The sequence below is a fragment of the Diabrotica virgifera genome, chromosome 3, assembly GCF_917563875.1.
Source record: "Diabrotica virgifera virgifera chromosome 3, PGI_DIABVI_V3a".
NCBI lineage: Eukaryota > Metazoa > Arthropoda > Insecta > Coleoptera > Chrysomelidae > Diabrotica > Diabrotica virgifera.
In genome coordinates, this window is record NC_065445.1 from 95689241 (window position 1) to 95715120 (window position 25880).

Below are 25880 nucleotides of genomic sequence, written 5' to 3' on the forward strand. Positions count from 1 at the left end.
CCAGATGGCACATCAATTATGTTGCATCGTTGTTCTATCCTAGGCGACGTTTAAAAGTGCCTTACCAATGAATAAGAATCTTAATACTACTACTACTACAAGGGGCGTACAATAATTACAATTTCGGAGAGAAATTAAAAAGTAGCTTTTTTATTGTAGGTATTGTGTCAAAATTTAACAATTTTGAAATAAGTAATTTATATTATTGTACATTTGAAGAGGTTAGGCGGCGCCTACCTTGCCTACCCCGACGGGCCGCCCCTGTGCAGCAGACTTTAGTTGTCAACAATAGCGGATAAAAAAATGTGAAACGCACATCTTAATACACAATACATATGTAACACACAGTACACAAACACAATACAGAAAATATCGCAAAAAATACACATACTAATCAAAATTTGATGTACCATAGTGCATACAACATTTCCCCACAGATTTTTTCAAGCAAAGCATCGCTGTTGCTTACAACATCATGGCCAAGGATGTCAATTCTTCTTATTTTTCTTCCTCTTTATAAGCAATTCTGTTTGTTCATTGGCGGATTGATACCACTATGGAAGGTTGTCACTCCATCTTTTGCGCGGTCGGCCGATACTTCTTCTACCGATTGGTGATTTATCTCTTGCCATTTTGACCACACGTGTCTCCCCGATTCTGCTCGTGTGGTTATTTCATTCTTTTTTTCTATTTAATGTCCACTATGACAACGTGTATTTTCATGCATTAATCTAAAGTTTTCACCAATGACGGTGCGAAAGGCATGTCATAGTCTTGGTGACCTTCTTCCATGTATCGGTGAACATTCACACTACCACTATCTAACACAAGAAGATCGGTACGAGCCTCTTAAGAGGTACCTCCCCACATCATTATTGACCCTTCTCGCTAAGCACTCTCTCGGTTATAGTGCATGAAGCAAGCCTTTCATTTTGACTCCTGTAGACATGCTGACATCCATGGATCTCTTAGGACTATTTTACTCTCATCTAAGAACTATGTTCTTCTATTCCGTATGTTCAGTCAGCATATTCTCGCAAAAAACCAAGTCTAGCTCTATGGCATGGTGGGAGCAGCTGAGTGGGAGAAAGAACTCAAATTTCTATTTGCTGCTCTTCTTCTATTGGTACGTTTACTCATACTAACATTTCTCATCTTAAAAAGATGCGTATGAGCTTCAGAAGCCGTGCAAAAGCGATTTCTCAACACGTTGTTGGCAATAGTGCGGCATCTCGAATTGTAGTGCATCGATGTCGGCCTTGATCTGGCCAGCGGGTGGATGAACCTCTCTTCTGAAATCGTCTGATAACATTCCGTACCTAATTAAGCCCCTTTATTTTTATCCCTTCATCCCCTTTATTTTCTCCTTCAGCGAGTCAATACGGCTGCGGTAGAGGATTCGAGCAATATCCCCCAGATATCCAGGATATCATGAATGGATTGCCGAGCCGGCTCCAAGAAGTCCTAAGAGCCAAAGGCGGCAACACCCGTTATTAATACTCATATTTTTTTTAATTAGACTATGATTTTTCAGTAATTTCATTGTTTTCTTTTTCTCAAAGATAGTTATCACCGTAACTTTCATACAATGTGGTCCAAGTTTGACAATTTCTGCAAATTGAACAAAATACAAGTTGGGCGGTTAATTGTGCCGGTGAGTGTATTTTTTCTAATTTCCCAAAAGATAAAAATATAGTTCGGTATAGAACAAATCCTAAGTGTACATCTCGGGTTACATTTTCCTCTGAAATAACGCAATATATTGCAATTTTATACGCACATACTATATTAAAAATAATGAGGTCACAGTTCATTGGCAATGATTTATTTCTACCCAAGGTGACTCTTAGAATCACGCTCAATTTGTACCCCGTGTCATATCGGTATGTAAACAATATGATACATTTTTGCATGGAATAATAACGTTTTATTGTAATACAGATTGTCGCCCAAATATCAAGGAAAGTAATAAGCGAATGTAAATAATGTATACTAAAAGTAAACAAAATCTAAGTGGCACTGAAATCAAAGTTGTAATAATAATCAGGGCCGCGTTTAGGTCAATTGACGCCCTAGGCAATTCTCTAGTAGCCGCACTTCAAGCATGTACCATTTTTGCGAAAAAAAAATTGCAAGCAGATTTTTTTATTTAAATAAGAATACATAAAAATTGTCATTCTAGTTCGATCACATCAGATTTCTTTCTTGATTTTTTTTTTGGAAAAATCATCTAGATAATGTCATAATTTATTGCCTTTGTTACGTCATTTTCTATGGACAAAATCGACAAATTGTTTAGACGTTCTTGCGTCATACTTGATCGGAAATTATTTTCATGACTATTTTAAATTCTTGACATTTTCGAAAATGACCTTTCAGCGGACACATTGGTTGGCAACTAGGAGACACAAATAAATGCGCAAAGCAATATCAAAAGTAGGGAAAATATCTTTCAATCCACTCTTTTTTAAATATTTAGATAATATGTCAATTATTGGTGATTGCTGATTTTATTGTGGTATCCAAATGAATCTTTAAGTGAATGCATTCAAGTATGAATGATCTATTAGTGCAGTCAGTGAGGGTATTTGGCTCCGAATTCCATCCTACTGCATCAATTTACTTGATATTTTCTAAGTCTACGCTATATCCTATGACGCTTTTAACTTAGGGGTGGTTCCCACCCGTTCTCGGGGGGTGGAATTTTTTTATCAATAACAGCGGAAGTGGCCAGAGAACCTAATTCTAAGCAATAACTGTTATAAATTTTTTTAGAAAACTCGATACTTTTTGATTTATTCGTGGTTAAAAATTTGCCATTTTCATTGAAAAATTACAATTTCCGGAGACTGTTTTTTTGGGAATACCATAACAATTGTTCATCTAACGAAAAAAACTATATAAAACATTTTTGTAGTTTATGAAAAATCAGAGAGATTCATTTTTTCATAAATCTTCTAGTTTTAATAAAAAAAGAGATGGTATGTTAAAAAAGATTTTTTTTTGGTGCATGCTCAAATCGGTGTACTCAACTTAAAATAACAGAGAAATTGTCGATTTTAGGGGTATACTGCTACCAATGTCTTTTGTAGTGCTTGAAAAGACCTTTAAAACGAGAATTGTTAAATGTCGGTTACATTCAAACTAAGCGAGATATGGTGCAAAAATTCTTGTGATGAATGTATTTTAAGGTAAAATGAGAAGTATATTTAACCCCTCATCCAACAGAATTTAAATGCATCGTTTTTCTTCCAGAATACCTTCTACTATAGTGTTATTTCTATATTCAAAAAGTTGGACGGGTTTTAACATGAATGGTTTTTGAAAAGAACAAGATCAAATTATAGAGCGCATTTTTAAATTTTCTTAAAAATCTTCCTTTTTCTATATGTAATTCGAAAATGATAAGAGATACGTAAAAAAATACCTTACAAAAATGTAGGTTTTCTTTTAGATAACATTTTTAGTTTATTTTTCTTTCACTGTATCTCACTATCATTTTCGAGTTACATGGAGAAAAAGGAAGATTAAAAAAAAAATTAAAAATTCTCTCTATAATTTGATCTTATTTTTTTCAAAAACCGTACATTTTGAACCCGTCCAACTTGTTTAACATAGAAATAACACTATAGTAAAAGGTATTGTAGAAGCAAAACGATGCATTTAAATCTAGTGGATAAGGAGATAAAACATATATACTTCGCATTTTATCTTAAAATAAATTAGTCATCCTTTTTTGTTGCATCATATCTCGCTTAGTTTGAATGTAATCGAAATTTAACAGTGCGATCGTTTTAAAGGCCTTTTAAGGCAGTACTTACAAAAGATATTGATAGCATTATACCCTTAAAATCGACCATTTCTCTGTTATTAAGTTGAACACACCCATTTGAGCATGCACAAAAAAAATTCTTTTCACCTACCATATCTCTTTTTATGTTATCACTAGAAGACTTACGAAGGAACGAATCTCTTTGATTTTTCATAAGCTACAAAAATTTTTTATATAGTTTTTTTCGTTAGATGCATAATTTTTAAGGTATTCGCAAAAAACCGTCCGAAAAGGCAACTTTTTCAATGAAAATGGCAAATTTTCAACCACAAATAACCCAAAAGAATTCAGTTTAAAAAAAATTATAGAACAGTGCGACCGTCGCCTTTGCGGTGCTGCTGACGGCCCAATAATCTCTAGATTTACGACTTCTGTCCTTTTTGAATGAATAGTGTTAAGAAAATGCAATTTGTTTTCTAGAAATGAATGCCCACTTATATTCCATTGATGGATGTGCCATGTTATTCGATTTTAATTTTTATATACAGTAGAACGTCGATAATCCGGACGTCAAAAATCCGGACCGTCAATAATCCGGATTTATATCTAGCAAAAATATCTGATTCTTTTAAAATAAATTAAGAACTTCGCTGCGAAAAACGAACCTCTACCGCAGTTCAAAAATATTTTACACATTTTTTTAAAAGCCCAAATAGTGTCTGATGTTTTTACTGTACACATGCTGCTATTATAAATTAATTACAATACAGTGTTTAAACATAAAAAAATGTTTTGATTAATTTCACCTCTAGACACTTTACTGTACAAGAGAAAACCTAAAATTTTAAAACGTTTGTTGTACTTTAATGTGTATACTGGCTTTTTTTGAGGTAATTTCGATAATCCGGATAATTTGATAATCCGGATGGGGTCCGGTTCCAATTAATCCGGATTATTGACGTTCTACTGTACAAATATTTTTTGTACAGTATTTTTGCCGCCCTCTCATAATTTGCCGCCCTAGGCAACTGCCTATATTGCCTAATGGATAAAGCAGCCCTGATAATAATAATATTAATCATATTTTGCGTAATCTGTTCAAAGCTTTTGATTTCAAATATTGAATGGGTTGCATATGTGAGTCCATATTAAATATAGTAATGAAACACAGACTTACTCACAATCATTTAATTATACTTTGACGACCGGTTTCGATCTCTACAATATACAGATCATCTTCAGGTCGGCGTTACAAGTAGTTAAATGCTACAATAAGAGAAAACTTGTGTTAGACCAGTGTCTGATTGAAGAGATGTTAATAGAAAGCCAAATTTAAAAAAATTTTTATAAAATTTTTTTAACATAAAGGTTTGCAACTGTTGACATTTCAGAATATTGGTATATACAAAGTCAAACCTATGAGTAAAAATGCTCATAGTCATGTATGTGCAAATGGGTGCATACAGTTTGAATTTGTTGAAATTAAAATTTTTAACCATTAAAAAACAAAATAAACATAAACTGACTTAAATATGCTTCCAAATTCAAAGTAGTAATAATAAAAGAGATAGTAATATTGTTCTAATCTACTTACATGCCGTTACAAGGATTGCGTTGCAACTTAGTTGTTGTCATATTAGTACGTCCAAATTATGCTAATTGGTTTGTTGGGATAGTGATAGGGTAAACAGACATGTTACGTAGGTTAAAACACAGTAAGATTTCGAATTTGGAATGGATCCTGAAGGAAGATGCGTATGTGAAACGGGTGATGTTTTGTTAGAATGGAGAAAGACAATGCTCCAGGAGTTGCGTATTAATTGTAGCAAAGTATGAAATGTTATTCTAGGCTCTTGTACAAATGTGATGGTCTTAGCTCGTAGATGTTATACGATGCGGGCAGAGGTCAAAGCATAGGAAATGACAAATAGGAAAATGTTGTCATAAATTAATCTAATTTAAGATATGTTGTTCTCAGTAAGTTAACTGAGGGATGTCATAAGTATAATAATATCATAATATTATGAAGTAGTAAGTGCCATACACTGTGAAACTATGAAGTGTATAGAAATTAAAGGAAAGCTAGTTAGTTTAATGAAAAAATATTAATATCAAAACATCGGTTAGGAACTTTAAATTGAAAAATTGAAAAAGGTAAGAAATTGATAAAATTAAAGATTATTTTGTTTGAGCTATTGTATAATGGGATATGTACAAAGAAAAAGAAAGAAACGAAATATTAATGGAAGGGTGTAGGCACTTACTTGAGAATAGTTTTTAACTAAATAAATAAATTAACACATAACACATAGGGTTTAAAAGCACAAAGACATAACAATTATTGGTAAAAGGTTTTTTTAAGGGAGGTAGCACTACATTTCCCCAATTACTATTTAACTTAGTTTTTACTTCCTAAATTGAAGTCTAGTTTTTGTGTTTTCAAGAGGGAATATTGACAGTGTAGGCAGATGTAGGTTATCTGAAATGTCAAAACACTTCTTCTCAAATGTTGTACAGTAGTTGCCTATTTTAATTAAATCTCTTAGTAACATAAAGTATACAGCATTTTCAAATTTTACAAAAAAGATAGTTGTTAATTTATAGCATTAATAACAAAATCTAAACTATATGTGTAACCACTATTGTGAAAAAACTGTTGTAACAATAATAAAAATACATGATTAATTATTCTACATTAGTATTCAAGTAGAGAAGAATTAAAGTAGAGAAGAAGTGTTGAGTTAAGTTTAAGTAGGCAGTGCATAATCTAACGTACAAGCATATCACCTGTTGCATAATTGTAGATGAGTAAGATAAATTGATTAGCCTAGTCTATTTAAATTTAGTAAATTGTAAATTTAGTAAATAACTCCAACCATAATTTCAATCCGGACATTGATTTCAAAATTCTTCACATCTGCAAAAAGGGCCACGTCCTGAATAACCTGGAACATTTTGAGATTTTAAAATCTTTAAAGGACCCTACTAGACATACATTGAATGCCCAATTAGAGCTTGAATTTATACCAGCTTATTCAGTTTTACTATAAAATAACCCACTCTTAGTACAGTACACAACCTGACATCTAATTAAAACTTCAAACCTGCAAAATCTAAAATTTTATTTCAAATCTATCTTTCAATATACATACACCAACAGCAGTTATCGTACCCGCCTTTTCATTCAAACTACTCCATAGTTCCAACTCACAATCTTATACACACTCTTACAATTTTTAAAAAGTTACAACAACTACTCACTCTTAATTTCCAAAATCCCGCTAATTTTAATTTTATTCAAATCCATTTTCCATTGTTCGTTTCCTGTTGAATTTGATGATTTTGTAGCTCAGTACACAGCCAATTTTCCCATCTTAGCTTCATTACTGGACAATCAATTACCATCTGCACTTTTCCACGTGGTGATATAAAAATGGTAACCTACAACTTTTTTAAAATGTCAGAAAATTTGCTGGTATGGCATTTGAGCTCATTCTGTTAATATCCCATAGGTGCCTGACCGTTTGAACATTTAATACGGAGTTTGATCAGTGCAATATTCTTAAACATTAAACACGTGTTTCTCAATTTAAAAATGTCACCCTAAATTATTTTGAATTCACTAAGACTACACATTTTATATTATAGCTTTATAAATTTAATAGGTTCCGCTATGGAAGTGCATGATTATTTTGTACAAGTTATCAAAACCTTTTAATCTATTAAATACTTTAAATTTATAACTTACCATTTATGGCGCATGAGGAAGTTGGTTGGCACCAATACTTAAATACAAATAGGATTTAAACAAACTTTAGGTTCTCTTTTAAATTAACACCCCCCCTACCTCCCTCCACACACCTGTCATTAAACATTCCGCTTCCTTTGACCTCGTTGACGTGGCATTGCCACGACTACAATATTAACAATACTACCAACCAACTTTCTTTTCTTTTTCTTCGTTATAACTTTCAAGTTTTATATCTGTTTTCATTTACTAAATTTAAATAGACTAGGCTAATCAATTTATCTTACTCATCTACAATTATGCAACAGGTGATATGCTTGTACGTTAGATTATGCACTGCCTACTTAAACTTAACTCAACACTTCTTCTCTACTTTAATTCTTCTCTACTTGAATACTAATGTAGAATAATTAATCATGTATTTTTATTATTGTTACAACAGTTTTTTCACAATAGTGGTTACACATATAGTTTAGATTTTGTTATTAATGCTATAAATTAACAACTATCTTTTTTGTAAAATTTGAAAATGCTGTATACTTTATGTTACTAAGAGATTTAATTAAAATAGGCAACTACTGTACAACATTTGAGAAGAAGTGTTTTGACATTTCAGATAACCTACATCTGCCTACACTGTCAATATTCCCTCTTGAAAACACAAAAACTAGACTTCAATTTAGGAAGTAAAAACTAAGTTAAATAGTAATTGGGGAAATGTAGTGCTACCTCCCTTAAAAAAACCTTTTACCAATAATTGTTATGTCTTTGTGCTTTTAAACCCTATGTGTTATGTGTTAATTTATTTATTTAGTTAAAAACTATTCTCAAGTAAGTGCCTACACCCTTCCATTAATATTTCGTTTCTTTCTTTTTCTTTGTACATATCCCATTATACAATAGCTCAAACAAAATAATCTTTAATTTTATCAATTTCTTACCTTTTTCAATTTTTCAATTTAAAGTTCCTAACCGATGTTTTGATATTAATATTTTTTCATTAAACTAACTAGCTTTCCTTTAATTTCTATACACTTCATAGTTTCACAGTGTATGGCACTTACTACTTCATAATATTATGATATTATTATACTTATGACATCCCTCAGTTAACTTACTGAGAACAACATATCTTAAATTAGATTAATTTATGACAACATTTTCCTATTTGTCATTTCCTATGCTTTGACCTCTGCCCGCATCGTATAACATCTACGAGCTAAGACCATCACATTTGTACAAGAGCCTAGAATAACATTTCATACTTTGCTACAATTAATACGCAACTCCTGGAGCATTGTCTTTCTCCATTCTAACAAAACATCACCCGTTTCACATACGCATCTTCCTTCAGGATCCATTCCAAATTCGAAATCTTACTGTGTTTTAACCTACGTAACATGTCTGTTTACCCTATCACTATCCCAACAAACCAATTAGCATAATTTGGACGTACTAATATGACAACAACTAAGTTGCAACGCAATCCTTGTAACGGCATGTAAGTAGATTAGAACAATATTACTATCTCTTTTATTATTACTACTTTGAATTTGGAAGCATATTTAAGTCAGTTTATGTTTATTTTGTTTTTTAATGGTTAAAAATTTTAATTTCAACAAATTCAAACTGTATGCACCCATTTGCACATACATGACTATGAGCATTTTTACTCATAGGTTTGACTTTGTATATACCAATATTCTGAAATGTCAACAGTTGCAAACCTTTATGTTAAAAAAATTTTATAAAAATTTTTTTAAATTTGGCTTTCTATTAACATCTCTTCAATCAGACACTGGTCTAACACAAGTTTTCTCTTATTGTAGCATTTAACTACTTGTAACGCCGACCTGAAGATGATCTGTATATTGTAGAGATCGAAACCGGTCGTCAAAGTATAATTAAATGATTGTGAGTAAGTCTGTGTTTCATTACTATACTTTTGATTTCAATTCAATTGGCGATGTTAAGTCACACTGACGACCTCTCGTGGATTTCGGTGGAACTAAAATTGAGGCCTTTTTCTTTTTATTGCCCTGCTATAATGGGGGTTTTAATGTCAAATCGTTGTTAAAATCGTTGTCAATATTTTCCAATATCAATATAATTAATAAAGTTTACTACAAAAGATTTAATTAAAAGATTACAAACCTTTTACCAAAAGTGTTCTTATTTGTATGTTGTGTTACAGAATATTTGGAGTAAATTTAGGAGGAACGCGTTCTTTTTGATTCTACTGATGCTGGTAGATTAATCGATGGGACTACTAAAGTTTTCACTTTATTGATTTTCGAAAATACTCACAACTATTTAACCAACGATTTGACATTAAAAACCCCAAACCACTATTAAAGCAGGGCAATAAAAAGAAAAAAGGCCTCAATTTTAGTTCCGTCGAAATCCACGAGAGGTCGTCATTGTGACTTAACATCGCCAATTAAATCTCACTTCTAAAGTAGGTGACAGACGTACAAACTTTATAGTAGGGGAGGAAAGTATGCTAAATTTGCAGTTACTCGAGCGTTATGGGGACCTATTGGTTTGTGAAGATTACATCCTAAAACCAAAAAAATTTAAGTAAATTTTTCCATTTAAGTGTATACCTACTTTCCATTTTTTAAATTAATTTTCCATTTCCAACAATCGTTTTTTCCGAATATAGCGCCACCTATGCATAATTCGAAAAACTGTCTCGAATAAAAGTTTCTTATTTTTACGTTATTTTCTCAATAAGCGAATATTTCTCAAAATATTCGCTTTTCTCCTGTGAAACTTTGTGACTCACCCATTTTCTTACGCCCCGCTCAAACCGTCAGATTTTTGAAATATACACTGCTCTGCATGTACCTTACTTAACTTACTTTATCTTAATCTTACGATTTAGAGTTTTTCTAAGGATATATTTTTTTTGGACGTACATCCCGGGAACGAACTCCCCTGTATTAAGATCCAATTTATGGTAGGGGTACATTTACAGGGTACAAGGTTTCTCCCCATATTTTAATCTGATGCGCTCTAGTAACTGCAAAAATCCCCGCTTGGGCTCCCCTACGATGCGATGTCGTCGACAAAAGACATGTACAAAAATGAACAATTAGAAAAAAAACAGAAAAGGCCTTGTTTTACTATAATCTAACTACTTATCAATATTTGATTAGGTTTAGGTACCCAACAACAAATAGTCAAAAATAATTTATGGTAGGGGAGTCCAAGCGGGAATTTTTGCATTTACTCGAGCGCGCCAGAAAGGGTGAAGAGTGCGTCGTTAAGGGGGGCCCGAAAAAAAATCTATCGTCCGATTAAGTTAAGGTAAGTTAAGCACATGCAGAACAGTGTACGTGTATTTCAAAAATCTGACGATTTGAGCAGGGCCTAAGGAAATGGAAGAGTCACAAAGTTTCGCCAAAAAGCGCAAATTTTTGGCGAAATAAACGTTAGATCGAAAAACTAAAAAATACCTGTTCAATATTTTTTAAAAGTCTATCGAATGATACCAAACACGACCCCCCGCGGTGGTGCTTTAAAATATTATACAGGCCCCATTTTTTATTGCAGATTTGGATTCTTTACGTAAAAATAAGTAAATTTTATTCGAGACATTTTTCGAATGATGGATAGATGGCGTTATAATCTGAAAAACTATTGGTGGTTATTTTTTTTGTTTTTAGGTAACCTAATCTTCACAAATCTTTGTCAAAGTGGCGTGCATAGTGAAAGGGAAAAAGCTAATTTAAGAAACCTCAATAGAGAAATAAAACTAAGATGGAAGACAGATAAAAACCAGTACTACCAGGGTATATGCAAAGAAATTGAGAGACATGATCAGAATAATCAGCCGAGAGATCTATTTAGAAAAATACGCAACTTAACAAGAGACTTTAAAGCCAGAACTTGGGCCATTGAAGACAACGCTGAAACTCTGAGAACAAACAAAGAAGATATAGCAGAGACATGGAGATCGTATTGCAGGGACTTATATAAAGATGATCAACGCCAAGAACCTGTTAACCAAATCTCTGACGAGGTGGAAGAAGAACCTGATATACTTGAAAATGAAGTAAAACTCGCGATCAGTAAGCTCAAATATAATAAAGCACCAGGTCCAGACATGATAACATCAGAAATGCTCAAAGCCACAGAAGAAACTGGCGTAAAACTACTTCATCTACTCTGTAACCAAATATGGCATTCAAAACAATGGCCTGAAGACTGGACAAAATCTACAATAACCACAATTCATAAAAAAGGCAGCTTCCATAAATGCGACAATTATAGAACTATTTCTCTTATATCACATGCCAGTAAAATAATGATATATATAATCAACGAGAGACTAAAAACATTCCTTCAAAGAGAAATTCCACAAGAGCAAACTGGATTTACCAAAGGTAGGGGTACTAGAGAACACCTGTTAAATATAAGACAGATAATCGAAAAATCTAGGGAATTCAATAATCCACTGTACATATGCTTTATAGATTATCGTAAGGCGTTCGACAGGGTTAAGTGGAGACACTTATGGCAAATACTAAAAGAAGTGGGCGTACCCCAACACCTTATTTCGCTTATAACTGAACTATACGAACACACTACTTGATCAGTTAAAGTGCTGGACATATTTTCAAACGAATTTCATCCAGAACGGGGTGTCAGACAGGGATGTATACTATCGCCACAATTATTCAATATATATGGAGAGCATATTATGAGAAGAGCACTTGAAGGATGGGAAAAAGGCATCTCAATAAATGGTCATAAAATAAACAACCTACGTTTCGCAGATGACACAGCACTTCTTGCAAATAGTCAAGCAGAGCTGATTGATCTTATACGACTGGTTGAAAACGAAAGTCAAATATTTGGTCTTCAATTAAACATATCAAAGACAAAGATCATTATAGTGGATAGACTACATAACAATCATCCACATATAACCACAATTGATCGGTTTGAGGTTGTGAACTCATACTTATATCTGGGATCATTAATCATAAACACAGGGTCACTACAGGAGGAAATAAAACGTAGATGTGATCTAGCAAAAGTCGCCACAGCAAAAATGACCACAATATGGAAGGACTGTCAAATTTCAAGAGCGTTAAAGATGAGGTTGATCAACTGCTTAATATTCCCAATACTGACTTATGGATGTGAATCTTGGACCCTGAGAAATTCGGAAAGAAGAAAGATAGACGCCACTGAAATGTTCTGTTGGAGACGAATGCTACGAATTCCTTGGACCGACCATATAACAAATAATTCGATTTTAAGAGAGCTAAAAGTTAGCCAACGGCTCTCCAGTAAAGTCCATCTCCAACAATTAAAATACTTTGGACATGTTATGAGAGCCAACACAGAAAACATGGAAAGACTTATTATACAAGGAAAGGTGGAAGGCCGAAGATCACGAGGAAGATCCCCAACAAGATGGATCGATCAGATTACAGGAATATGCAAAAGACCTATGCATGAGTTAAAAGAAATGACCAGAGACAGAGATCTTTGGAGACGGACCATACACGACATCACGTCGACCACTACACTCCCTCCGGGGGTCAGGATTGAAGAGAGAGAATCTTCACAACCCAATAGGTCCCCATAACGCTTTAGTAACTACAAATTTAGCATAGATACATGTCTCCCCTACTTATAGAATAGTTTTTTACGGTTTCCCAAAAACTTATTAAAATGCAACTTGTCTCCTTTTAATAATAAACTCAATTCTTTATATGCAATGTGCTTAATTAGTAAAAACAGAGACGTAGCTAAACGATATAAAATGACGGCTCGAAGCTCGCGAAGTAGTGATGCACGAATAGTGAGCCGAGACGAGCTAGAAGCAAGATTTCAAACCAGTTTGATCGACGACGAATTTACTCGGCTAACTTAAAGTAGGCGTATTTTAATCTTTATCTTTACGCGAGAAAGTTGTCTAGCCACAAGTCCGCGTACTTACTCACATGTCTGTCACCCTCTTGAATGTCGATGTAATAATTATTGAAAAGTTGCTAATAGTAAAGGATCCCACTGCAGAATCTCGAATCACTACATTCATGTATTAGTTAATTAAAATCACAGTTTTATATAAATTTAAGAATAGGAGAATACATTGATAACAAGTTGCCAGTCAAAAAGTGCCGCAAGTAGTTTTAATTAAAGTAATACATTATGCGGCAAAATAAACAGTACTGAAACGAATATTGAAATGTTTATGATTATTTATATATCTATAATACATGATATAGCCTTGCAAACCATTCACGGCGACTCACGTTCCCGATAAAACAGATATTAAAGATGCCCTCTGGCCAGTGGCGGATCTACAGGGAAGGGAAGATGAGGAAATGTCCACCCTAACATGGTCCAAAATTAAAGAAAAAAAATTGTTCAAACATAAAAATATATTAGCTCACATGAAACCGAAACCACAGAAAGACAAATTCAACCCAATAAACACGCTAGTTAGGAAAATTAAAGGAGCTTAATGCCTATAAGTTATTATTTATGTTTTTATGTAATCTGAGTTTATCTTTTTTATGTCTTTTGGTTGGTTTTTCATTGGAAGTTCCCCCTAAAGCAAATTTCCCCTCCCAATGCAAATTTCTAGATCCGCCACTGCCTATGGCACGAAAAAAATCTTTAATTTTAGTCCTCAATTCCGAAATGGCAGACGGTGACCCCTTCAGAATTTCCCATATGTACGCATCTGGTGGCGTTAGTTCTGGTGAGTGGAAGTTCCAAAAATGATCGCACAGTATTCGAAAAGACTCTCTGGCAGTGTGACAGGTTACCTTGTCCTGCTGAAATCACTGTTGATTTTAAGCTTGGACCATTTTCGTGACCTTTTCCGTATGGCCGAAAATAGTATTCCATTATAAAAATTTTTTCTGCAAAACTGAAAACCATTCTGAAGTATCTAACATTAACATGATACTGAAAAACGTTATAAAAACGTTCTTAAACCACTCAATACGTTTCGGCACAAGACACATACAAATTTGAGGCATACGAGTTTCAGTACTGTTTATTTTGCCGCATACAGTATGTAGTAATTCATTTTTGAAAAAAAAATTCTTTCATTACATAGATGCATATTTTTTATATCAAGTTAATTTTTTCTAATACGAATTTTTCTGATAAAGGTGCCTGTACAAAAAGGTATCAGAAATAAAGTGAAAGAAAGCTAGCGCGTAAGGCCACTGGTTTGACAAGATGACTATTTTAACAACTCGCATTCGCCATCAAACATTGTCAACCTTTTCAAACCAGTGGAGTTGCGCCCTAGATTTCTTTCACTTTATCGCTGATACCTTGCGTTTGTAACAGCTGGCAGCCCTAATTAGCGGCCATGTTTTACAGCCAACCCTATGTCATCGTATTAGAAAAAAACTAGCTTCAAACTAGCAACTATCAAAACTTGATATAAAAATATGCATCTACGTCATGAACGAATTTTTTTTAATTAATTATTATTAATTTAATTTATTTGCGGCGACTTTTTGACTGATAATCTGTTATCAATGTATTCTCATATTCTTAAAGGACATCGCACACATCTTATGGAAAATATAATGTCACTCAAATTCAATAAAATTTATACGAATAGATGCGTTTTAAATTAACGGTCAAATCTTATCATTGCGCCAACTCTATATTTTCAATAATAAGAGCAGAAATTGATATAAATAAATCTGAAATCAAATGGGTACGTACATAAGTTAGAGAGAGAAAAAATATATTAAAATACCCAAATTGTCGGTACTCCATAAATCAGCGGATTAGTTTCACTAATCCGTTTAGACCCAGCGGGGTTTAAGCTCTTGTGAATAGCACCCAGAGCAATAGTAATTGTAACTGACACTTTTACTGACTCAAAAAATATGATTTCGATAAACTTTAATTGCAATTTGCTCCGTAATTAATCATAATTAAGAGTTGGCGCAATGATAAGATTTGACCGTTAATTTAAAACGCATCTATTCGTATAAATTTTATTGAATTTGAGTGACATTATATTTTCCATAAGATGTGTGCGATGTCCTTTATATAAAAATTTTATTTTATTTTAATTAACTAACTTAGTGGTTCTGCAGCGGGATCTGAGACTATAAATAAAAGCATCTAATACATTTTTCAAAGAATTATCTGTTGCTGTGTTTTTGTTTTAAAAGAGTATCAGAGGAAGGAGGCTACGTTATAAATAATAAATATGATGTTAATCCACTTATGGTAACGATGGCATTTTTTAAGGTCATTTTTATTCTTAACACGTTCGCTGACACGTGATTTTTTTAATATCATGATTTGATAAAAATAATGCTAATATATAATATCTTATATAATAAATAATGTTTAAAATATATGTTTTATTTATATAATTCAATATTAGCAATTAAGAGGCTACAGTAGCGCGTCATCAAAACGGAAAACGCGTTCCAAGATTGCGGCTTTAATTTTGAATATTTTGTCGAGATATTTGTAGGCTATTGATTAGGTATTTTAGAAAGGAACTATAACGTTAACGGGGTTTTATTGTTCCATAGAGTCAATGGACCTCTAAATATGAAAAACCCGCGGAGTGCTACCATTTAAAGGGGTGTGTTTTTGAGAAAGGGGTGAATTAGTCCCTAGGCACAGGGCGAATTAGGGTGAGTTCTATGCACTTTTGGTACAAATACGTCTACAAGAAAATTGTTCTCTATTGCTCCCATTTAGCGCGCATATGAATATATTGTCAAAATATTGATCTTAGCAAATATTGCCACTGTCGCCAAAGTTTCGTAGAACTTTCGAAAAAGGGTATGATACTATCCTCCGAAGTTATATTGATGACGCGCTACTGTAGGCTCTTAATAAATATAATGGTAGGGGAGCAAATTATGCTAAATGTGCAGTCAGTCGAGCGTTATGTGGACCTATTGCGTTGTGAGGAGGAATAGGAGTTGGTTGGTTTCAGAGGAGGACTAGGAACGAGAGAGGCTCCGTTCGCTTTTAACGATCTCGCGCAAAGACGACTAGATATGAACCAAGATCTCTATGTCCGCTTTATAGATTATCAAAAGGCTTTTGATAGAGTATGACATCAGAAACTCATAAAACTTTTAAAAGAGAAGAATGTGGACAGTCGAGATATACGGGTTATTGTCAATCTGTACTGGAATCAAAACGCAACGGATAAAATCGAAAATGTCGAAACAGAGGCCATAAAAATCAAGAGAGGTGTTAGACAGGGTTGCGTGTTGTCTCCATTGTTATTCAATCTGTTTAGCGAAGCTATTTTTAAGGAAGCAATATCAGAGGAAGAACAGGGTATATCAATAAACGAAAAAATCTTGAACAACATAAGATTCGCAGACGACACCGCTATTTTTGCAGACACTCTAAATGCACTGCAACTATAAGTAAATAGATTACATCAAGTCAGTATGGACTATGGACTACAAATGAACGTTAAGAAAACCGAGTTCATGATTATTTCTAAGCAACATACAGTAGGAAGGTTGGATATTGAGGGAAAACAAGTAGAAAGAGTGAATAACTACAAATATCTGGGAACCTGGCTAAATGAAAACAATGACCAGGGTAGAGAAATTAGGACACGCATTGAAATTGCAAGACAAGCATTTATAAAAATGAAAAAGATGTTTGTTAATCGAGACCTTCCTTTGGAGCTGAGGATAAGAGCCTTAAGATGCTACGTGTTCTCGACTTTGTTGTATGAAGTGGAAAGCTGGACACTAAAAGTAGAAAATATAAAGAAGTTGGAAGCCTTTGATATGTGGTGCTATAGAAGGATTTTGAAAATACCATGGATCCAACGAATTGCAAATGCAGCAGTGTGAGGAAGGCTACAAAAGGATTGCGAGGTGATAAAGAACATCAAAAAAAGAAAGCTAGAATATTTAGGCCACATTACCAGAGGTGCGAAATATGAGATATTAAGGCTCATAATGCAAGGTAAAATAAAGGGTAAAAGATCTATAGGTAGAAGAAGAATTTCCTGGCTGAGAAACTTAAGAGAGTGGTATAGTTGCAGCTCAGTAGATCTTTTCAGAGCAGCCGCCAATAAGGTACGGATAGCTGTGATGATAGCCAACCTCCGATAGGAGAAGGAATTACAAGAAGAAGAATTGGGTTGTGAAGAGTAGGTCCGAAAACCAAAAAAAGTTAAGTAAAATTTTCCATTTTAGTGGGGCTTTCCATTTTTAATTTAACTTTCTTTCCATTTCCACAAATCGTTTTTTTAGATTATAGCGCCATCTATCCATAATTCGAAAAAATGTCTCGAATAAAAGTTACCTATTTTTACATAAGGAATCCAAATCTGCAATAAAAAAATGAAGGCTCCCATTTAAGATTTTAAAGTAACTCCCCACCCCACCTTTATGGGGGTTGTGCTTAGTGCCATTTGATAGATTTTTCAAGAATATTGAATAAGTGTATTTTTCAGTTTTTCGATCAGATGTTCATTTCGCGAAATATCGCGGGATTCGTATTTAAAATATTAAATTTACCCCCACCCCTCTCCGTGCTAAGTCGTGTTTGGCATCATTCGATAGATTTTTGAAAAATATTGAGCACGCATTTTTTAGTTTTTCGATCTGTCATTCATTTCGCGAAATATTCGCTTTTTTCTTGTGAAACTTTGGGACTCACCCATTTCCTTACGCCCCGCTAAAATCGTCAGATTTTTGAAATATACACTGTTTTGCATGTATGTACTTAACTTACCTTACCTTAATCTGACGATTTTGAGTTTTTCTATGGATAGATTTTTTTGTGCCCCCCTTAACGAACTCCCTTGCATCAAGAGTCAATATATGGTAGAGGTACATTTTCAGGGTACAAGGTTTCTTTCCTTGTAATAATCTGACGCGCTCGAGTAACTGCAAAAATTCATGCTTGGGCTCCCCTACCATAATCTGATTGTCCGAATTATCTCGTAGTTGGTTTCTAGGGTACCTACATTTTAAATATGTTTATGCCTACCTTACGTGGTCAATATTATTGAAGCAATATCGATATTGATCAATATATTGTATGTGTAAGGATTACATTGAAACAATAATATTGATGGCAATAATATTGAAAAAAAAAAATAAAAATCCGTTTCATTTTTATAGTCAAATATATTGAGGTGCCGTCAACATTATTGACACCTTGTGAGGAGTATAAACCATATTGTACAATAAAACGTCATGGTAGGGGAGCCCAAGCGGGAATTTTTGCAGTTACTCGAGCGCGTCAGATTATCATATGGGGAGAAACCTAGTACCCTGCAGATGTCCCTCTACCATATATTGGCTCTTAACACAGGGGAGTTCGTTAAGGGGGGCACGAAAAAAAAAATCTATCTTTAAAAAAACTCGAAATTGTCAGATTAAGATAAGGTAAGTGAAGTACATGCAAAAGAGTGTATATTTAAAAAATCTGACGATTTGAGCCCGGCGTAAGGAAATGGGGGAGTCCCAAAGTCTCACATGAAAAAAGCGAATATTTCGCGAATTGAATGACAGATCGAAAAACTAAAAAATATGTGGTCAATATTTTTTAAAAATCTATCGAATGATACTAAACATGACTTCCCACGGAGAGGGGTGGGGGTAAATTTAATATTTTAAATACGAATCTCGCGATATTTCGCGAAATGAACATCAGATCGAAAAACTGTAAAATACACTTATTCAATATTTTTGAAAATCTATGAAATGGCACCAAACACGACCCCCCACGGAGATGGGGTGGGGGTTACTTTAAAATCCTAAATAGGAGGCCCCATTTTTTATTGCAGATTTGGATTCCTTACGTAAAAATAAGTAACTTTTATTCGAAACATTCTTTCGAATTATGGATAGATGGCGTTATAATCGGAAAAAACGATTGTTGGAAGTGGAAAATTAAATTAAAAAATGGCAAGCGCCCACTAAAATGGAAAACTTTACTTAACTTTTTTTGCTTTTAGGATCTACTCTTCACAACCCAATAGGTCCCCATAACGCTCGAGTGAGTGCACATTTAGCATACTTTGCTCCCCTACCATCAGTCGTCTACACACGCTGCCAAGCTTGTTTGTTTGAATATTTTTTTAACCCTTTTGAGATGGAAACTGATAGTAAAAATAAGACACAGACACAATGCATCGCAGGTCTTTTCAACTATTTCACTTATGGTTGTTGCAGCCATACAAGCCGAAAATTTCAAATCTTCAAAGACGTTGCCAGTGTATAGAAATCTTAATGTGACTGCTAATCGACCTGTCGGTGAAATGGCTTTACTCACAGTCGTATCCTGCTTTATTATAAATGGTGAAACGAGTGAAACTAAGTGACAAAACAGTTGTTCATCCATTCTTAAATAAAATTGTAATCATCTGGCTCACTACGAGTGGAGTATTCGAAGCAATTCGCCATATCCATGACTCGAACGTCTATTTACCAGTTTTTTATCCACACTGTTTTTGTCACCTTTTATCTATTTAAGAACCAAAGCACATGCGATTAGAAAAGCTAGATACATCTTCCTCGATACTGCACAATTGAAACTGACACTTTATTGGTCAATGTTATTGAGCTGTGTGAGGGCTACCGTTTTTTAACATATATTACGTCAATAATATTGCATCAATAATATTGACCGTGTAAAGTACGCTAATGTTGGATTGGTACTCACCTGAGGGATTGCAGACGTTGGGATTAAATAAGCGTCTCTTTGTAAAGACAACGATGTCGACTTGACTAAGTAACAAGACATTTACTCAACCCACTTACTACATATTACTCCTACTGAAACGAAAAAAGGCGTTGGACGACCCCAGATAATTGAAATAATATTTGAAAATATTACCTCAATCATCCAAGATAGCCATCGCTACACCCTTAGCTTAGCTCAGTCTCTCAAGGTGTGTGTTCGTCTTGTTTTTTTTGTTATGGCATGGACTTTATGTCATTCAGCCAATCACAACATGACTACTATATCAAGAAGATTAAATATTTAAAGCCGTAAGTCCATAAAATATCAATAACGAAGAAAAATTAGTTCAATAGCTGTTGAGAGGTAATTTATGTACTGAAATAAAGAGATGGTACTAAGCTAAGATAAGCTAATTATAGCCTCCTTTCAACATCATAGGTGTGTTTAAAAACGATCTAAAAAAATTAATAACAATAACAATAAGATAAGAATAATAAAATAAGAATAATAATAAACAAGACGGTGAGGTTCTCAAAGTTCCATAGCAAGTTTTTTCTTTGTTTTTATCTTCCGCGGCTCCCTACTCAATTCGAAAGCCGCCTTGCTATGGACTGTCCAAGTTGCTCACCATATTTTCTCTATATACATACATTTACATATACGTACTTTTAATACTTGACACTACAAAACTATTTTGGTACTTGACAGAAACATCACCAACGCATTATACATACTCTCCTGTCCATTGGCTAAGATACTAAGAATATTAAACGGAGCTGGTATCTTAAGTCTATGTAGCTGCTGAATAAATCGATCTGTTTCATTCTTATATTTTTGGCATTCAAAAAAAATATGATCTAAATCACCTTTTTTATCACAATTTGGACATCGATCATTTTCGAAAACGCGAATTTTATGCAGGTGTGTGGGATAACAGGCGTGACCAAAACGAAGACGTATTATAGTTGTGATGCATTTTCTTGAATAATTATATGGCTGGAACCACGTTCTATTCGGTATTTTCTTTTGTATACTACAGTACCTAGAAGGCTTGGTATAAGTATGATGTAACCAACATTCATTCCAAATTGTGAGGTATTTCATTTTAATATAAGAGACTGCATCACAAATCTTACAGGGTGTTTATTAGGCAAACCATTTTTTACACTTTTTTCGCCAGCATATCAACATGCTCATTATGTTCAAGACCGATATGTGCTTTAACCCAAACAAAATTAATCTTTTTATTAACTTTATGTAGTTCCAAAAAGCGTTTTTGAATGCATATATGATATAATTGGAGGAGTAACTTGGGTACTTAGTCAAAACCAATGAGTTTAAAACAGACAGGGAGTCCGATATAATTATTGCAGAATCAATTGTAGACTGACTTACACACGTCAAAGCTTCGTAGATTGCAATAGCTTCAGCACTAAATATAGAAAATATGTTATCTAGTTTGTAGGAAAAATTAATATTTTTGGAGGAAATATAAAAAGCACATCCTACACCATCCTCGGACTTGGAAGCATCAATATATAGCCACATATTCTTCAAAGCTTGCTAGTATAGAGTTTAATAAAGTTAATATTAATGTGAAAATTATCACTGTATGAGGGTTTTACAATCTTGATATTCAGGAACAATGAATTGTAATCATCAAAGTCAGATAGAATTGGGCTGTAATGAAGAACTTTTCTTCAACCAATATTTATTTGTAAGATCGTATTCATTTAATATTACTATTCTGGAATATAGACTACTGTTGGTTTTTGATATCTTGAAAAGAAGTTTGTCTGCAAGAAGCTGCCTTCTGTGATTCAAATGAGGCTCAATAACTTCTACATAAAGAGGATTAACTGGAGTTGTTTCCATGGCACCAAGACATACACGTAGGGCTGAATTCTGCAATACATCTATTTTGTGTAATATCTGTGAACAAGCAGATCCGTACAGGACACATCCATAATCCAATATTGATCTGATATGGGCACGATAGAAAAGTAATGCGGTTTCAACGTTAGCTCCCCACCAAGTTCTAGTGACCATTTTTAGAAAATTTAAACCTTTCATACATCGGTCTAACATATAATTGATATGCATTTTCCAAGTCAATTTTCGATCAAGTACCATGCCAAGATATTTGATTGAGTCTTTAAGGGGAAAAGGGCTCAAAACTGAGCCTTGTGGAAGTCCGTTATTGTTATTTCTTGGACCTACAATTTTGTTATCGAATTTCCTTAAAAATATTTTTCTATTGGTATAGAATTTAATAATCATATTGACCACCTGATTTGGAATGTGAAATAATTTTAACATCTTTTCTTTTAAAATGGGGAGGCAAACATTATCATAAGCACTTTCTACATCTATGAAAACCGCAGAAAGGTAATGGTTTCTGGAACAATTATTGTTTATGTTTACCACAAGAGAACTGAGAGCATCTAGAGAACCAACCCTTTTTTAAAAGAAAATTGATTTTGGCAAGCTAATTTGTTATGGGTTATCCACCATTCTAATCTAACTTTGACAATTCTTTCTAAAGTTTTGAAAACACATTACATCAAAGATATTGGCCTATATGATTGTGCAAAATTGGGATCTTTACCCGGTTTAAGGATTGGTATGACAATAACAGTTCTTAGTATATCTATGTCTGCATCTTTAAAAAGAAAATCATTGAAAATATCAAGTAATACATTTTTTGCAATATTCGGAAGTTTGTCTTTTTCTAATCTTAGAAATGAACTATGAAAATTTAGAATGGAAGCAAACAAAACAATATTTTTAACTAATCATGTTTATTGTTCATAAAAATATAATAAAAATGTGACTTAGTAAATGAATTAATAAATATATTCAAATTCTTGCCAAAAACTAACAATTTGTAGATTATACTGATGACTTTGTGGTGTTTGGTTCGATGGTAACTTCTTGATGTCGAATGGTACTGCTGTTGGTTCTGCAACGAACTCTTGGGTTATAGGTGTTCAGGGTCACCAGGCCTACAGGTGTTGGTTGTTGCAGTCTAGATGAAGTTGCAGTCTGGATGACATGTCCCTCGTTCTTGTATCGCCGGCGATTTGAGGATTCTTGAAGCTCCCAGAGGGAGGACGGTGATCTTTATCCAAAAACTAGAAGAATAATGCGTGTATAAGTTTTGACACCAAGAACAAAAGGTACCCTTTGCCAAAAAGTATTCAAAGAGTAGCAGATGGTAAGGGGTAAATTAAATGGAATTAAGATGAGGAGAATAGTTAAATATCTGATTACTAAAAGCATATGTAAGTTAAAAAGATATATTTAAAACTAAAATATCAGAACACATGCTTTTAGATGGGAGGTTAGATATAAAAAATATTAGAAAAAGCTGTTAGATGTTGAACTGTGATTACAAGAAAAAATAATATTGAATATTCTTACCCCAAGAGAGGATTTGATTTGGAAAGAGATAGCTATTATCAGCTCTGTAATTGCCTTTTATAATATTACCACCACCATTTTGATAATTGAAATGACAGCGTGAACTGTAGGGAGGTAGGCATGTTCCGTATTAAGACAGATATTTACAGAGTAAGAATATACGGGGTACGTTCAGTATGATGAATTAGATATTAGATGAAAAGAGATATATTAAATAGAAGATAATAAAAAAGGATAATAAAAGAGGATAATAAAAGAGGATAATAAAAGAGGGCGCCAACGAGTTTTTAACGAAGAAAACTGGTAAAACAAATGGAAGAAAATTATTGTTAATGAAATATTAAAGAAAATAAAGTAAAATAATTATTTAAAAATAAAATAACATAGATGTGACGTTTGTAACGTTACACTACATATAACTATAGGTATTACTACAGTTACGTGGCTAAAGGTTCCAAACTAAGGCCAGAAAGCAAAACAAAAAAGAAACAATATTTTTTATCTCAAATGCTTAAAGTACTGGATCCGGTCCTGTTTATTTACAATTTATGTTTCTAATAAATTTATGTTTCAATTTATGTTTCAATAAGAGGCATTTAATTGAAGAGATTTTAAACATGCGGACACACGCCTGATTATATTATTCTATGTGATTTATTGATCATAATTAAGATATATCAGATCAGATATTAGATCGGTATTGGAATTGCAAATTAATCGCAGATCGAGAAATTCTACGAAATCCTTTTTTTACTAACATTTAAATAAAATCATGAAGTATGTCTGTCCTGTCTTACTGTAAATAAAACATGTATATTTAAATGGTCGGCTGAACTTCCTTTTGTTTATGTTTTAATTGTCTAAACTAAGCTATTATTTTATTCACCTCATTATTCTTTTTTCTCTCAAAGTGAAGATGGTTTACAACGTAGGATGCACCAATTTTATAATCGCTAGAAAATTTAACGTGTTAATTTCTCCAAGAAAGACAAAATATATGTCACATGGTTATAACAGCAAATCCAATAAGATGTAAATTAGAGCTGGATGGTCAGATAATAGAACAAGTGATGGAGTTTAAATACCTAGGTACCACTCTACCCAGCTACGAATAGCTCGAAACAGAAGTGGAAGATCCAGTGAATAGAGAAAACAGACCCGCAGGTTGCCTGAATGACACAATATGGAGAAATAAAAATATCGGAAAAGAAATGAAAGGCCGAATTTATAAAACAGTTATCAGACCAACAATGCCATACGAGGCAGAAACACGACATGACACAGAGTGGACAAAAAGATTGCTCGAAACAGCGAAGATACAAACCCTTTGAAAAATCGATGGTAAGACACTATAGGACAGAGCTAGAAATACAGATATACGACGGATATGTCAAGTGGAGAACTTTATTTAAGTGAGTAATAACAAGAATTATCCATTCCCAGTAAAATCCCAGACACAACAGCAAAACACTTCATGGGTATTAAAGTTTCTTAATTGTCTCAAGTAAAAACCTTTGTAATGCATCATGTGTTTACAAATACCTTACAAACAATAGATCAACATTTTGAGATTTATTTTGAAGACGTGTGCAAAGATGTTCTATTTTAATGAATTTGTAACTGAGCGTTCTAGAATGAAGATTTGTAAGATATTAATTTTGATAAAATCAAAAATTTAAGTTGTTGCTTGATTGACAACAGCCACGGTTTGTTCATAAGGCAATGTAAACTTACGAGCATAGAAATCGGCCCACTTAAAAATTTGGTCATTTTTGATTTCTCATATTTTTTAAACCTGTCGGCCGATTTAAGTAATTTTTTAAACATAATATAGCCTGATTTTATAACAATACTACTGTAATAATATTGTTGCTAAAAAGGTAAACTTTCATTGTATACCGGGTGTACAAATCAAACTGTGTGTTTTTCTCAAAGTTCGCATCACCCTCTGGAATATTCTAGCATTTATAAAATACTGAAATTGAAACCCAAATATAGCATCAGGTTTTATTAGCATTATGTTTTTTGATTCATTTGTTTATGTTGGATAATAAAGAAAGTAAGGGACTTTAACAACTAGACATGTTCTTCATCAATTCACGGTGTTTCTAAATAAGTCCGACAAATTTTAAGAGGTAATTCTGCATAAAAAAATAATGACAGTTGGCTTTATAAACGTATGTCCGCAAATGTTTCGTTTCCGAGATACGGGATGTTGAATTTTTTCTTACAAACTGACGATTT

The 25880-nt window shown here is 33.5% G+C and overlaps 1 protein-coding gene and 1 long non-coding RNA gene across 2 annotated transcripts in view; one reads left to right on the top strand and one right to left on the bottom strand.

The window, feature by feature from the left end:
• LOC126881944 (protein I'm not dead yet) overlaps positions 1–25880 on the top strand; it is a 335541-nt gene that overhangs the window by 161499 nt on the left and 148162 nt on the right. The gene's annotated exons all lie outside the window — the stretch shown is intronic.
• Positions 4946–9455, bottom strand: LOC126881953 (uncharacterized). Its single transcript, XR_007697064.1, has 2 exons — positions 7034–9455; positions 4946–6717 (listed from the first exon to the last, which is right to left on the bottom strand). It is a non-coding gene; the product is annotated as an uncharacterized LOC126881953 (long non-coding RNA).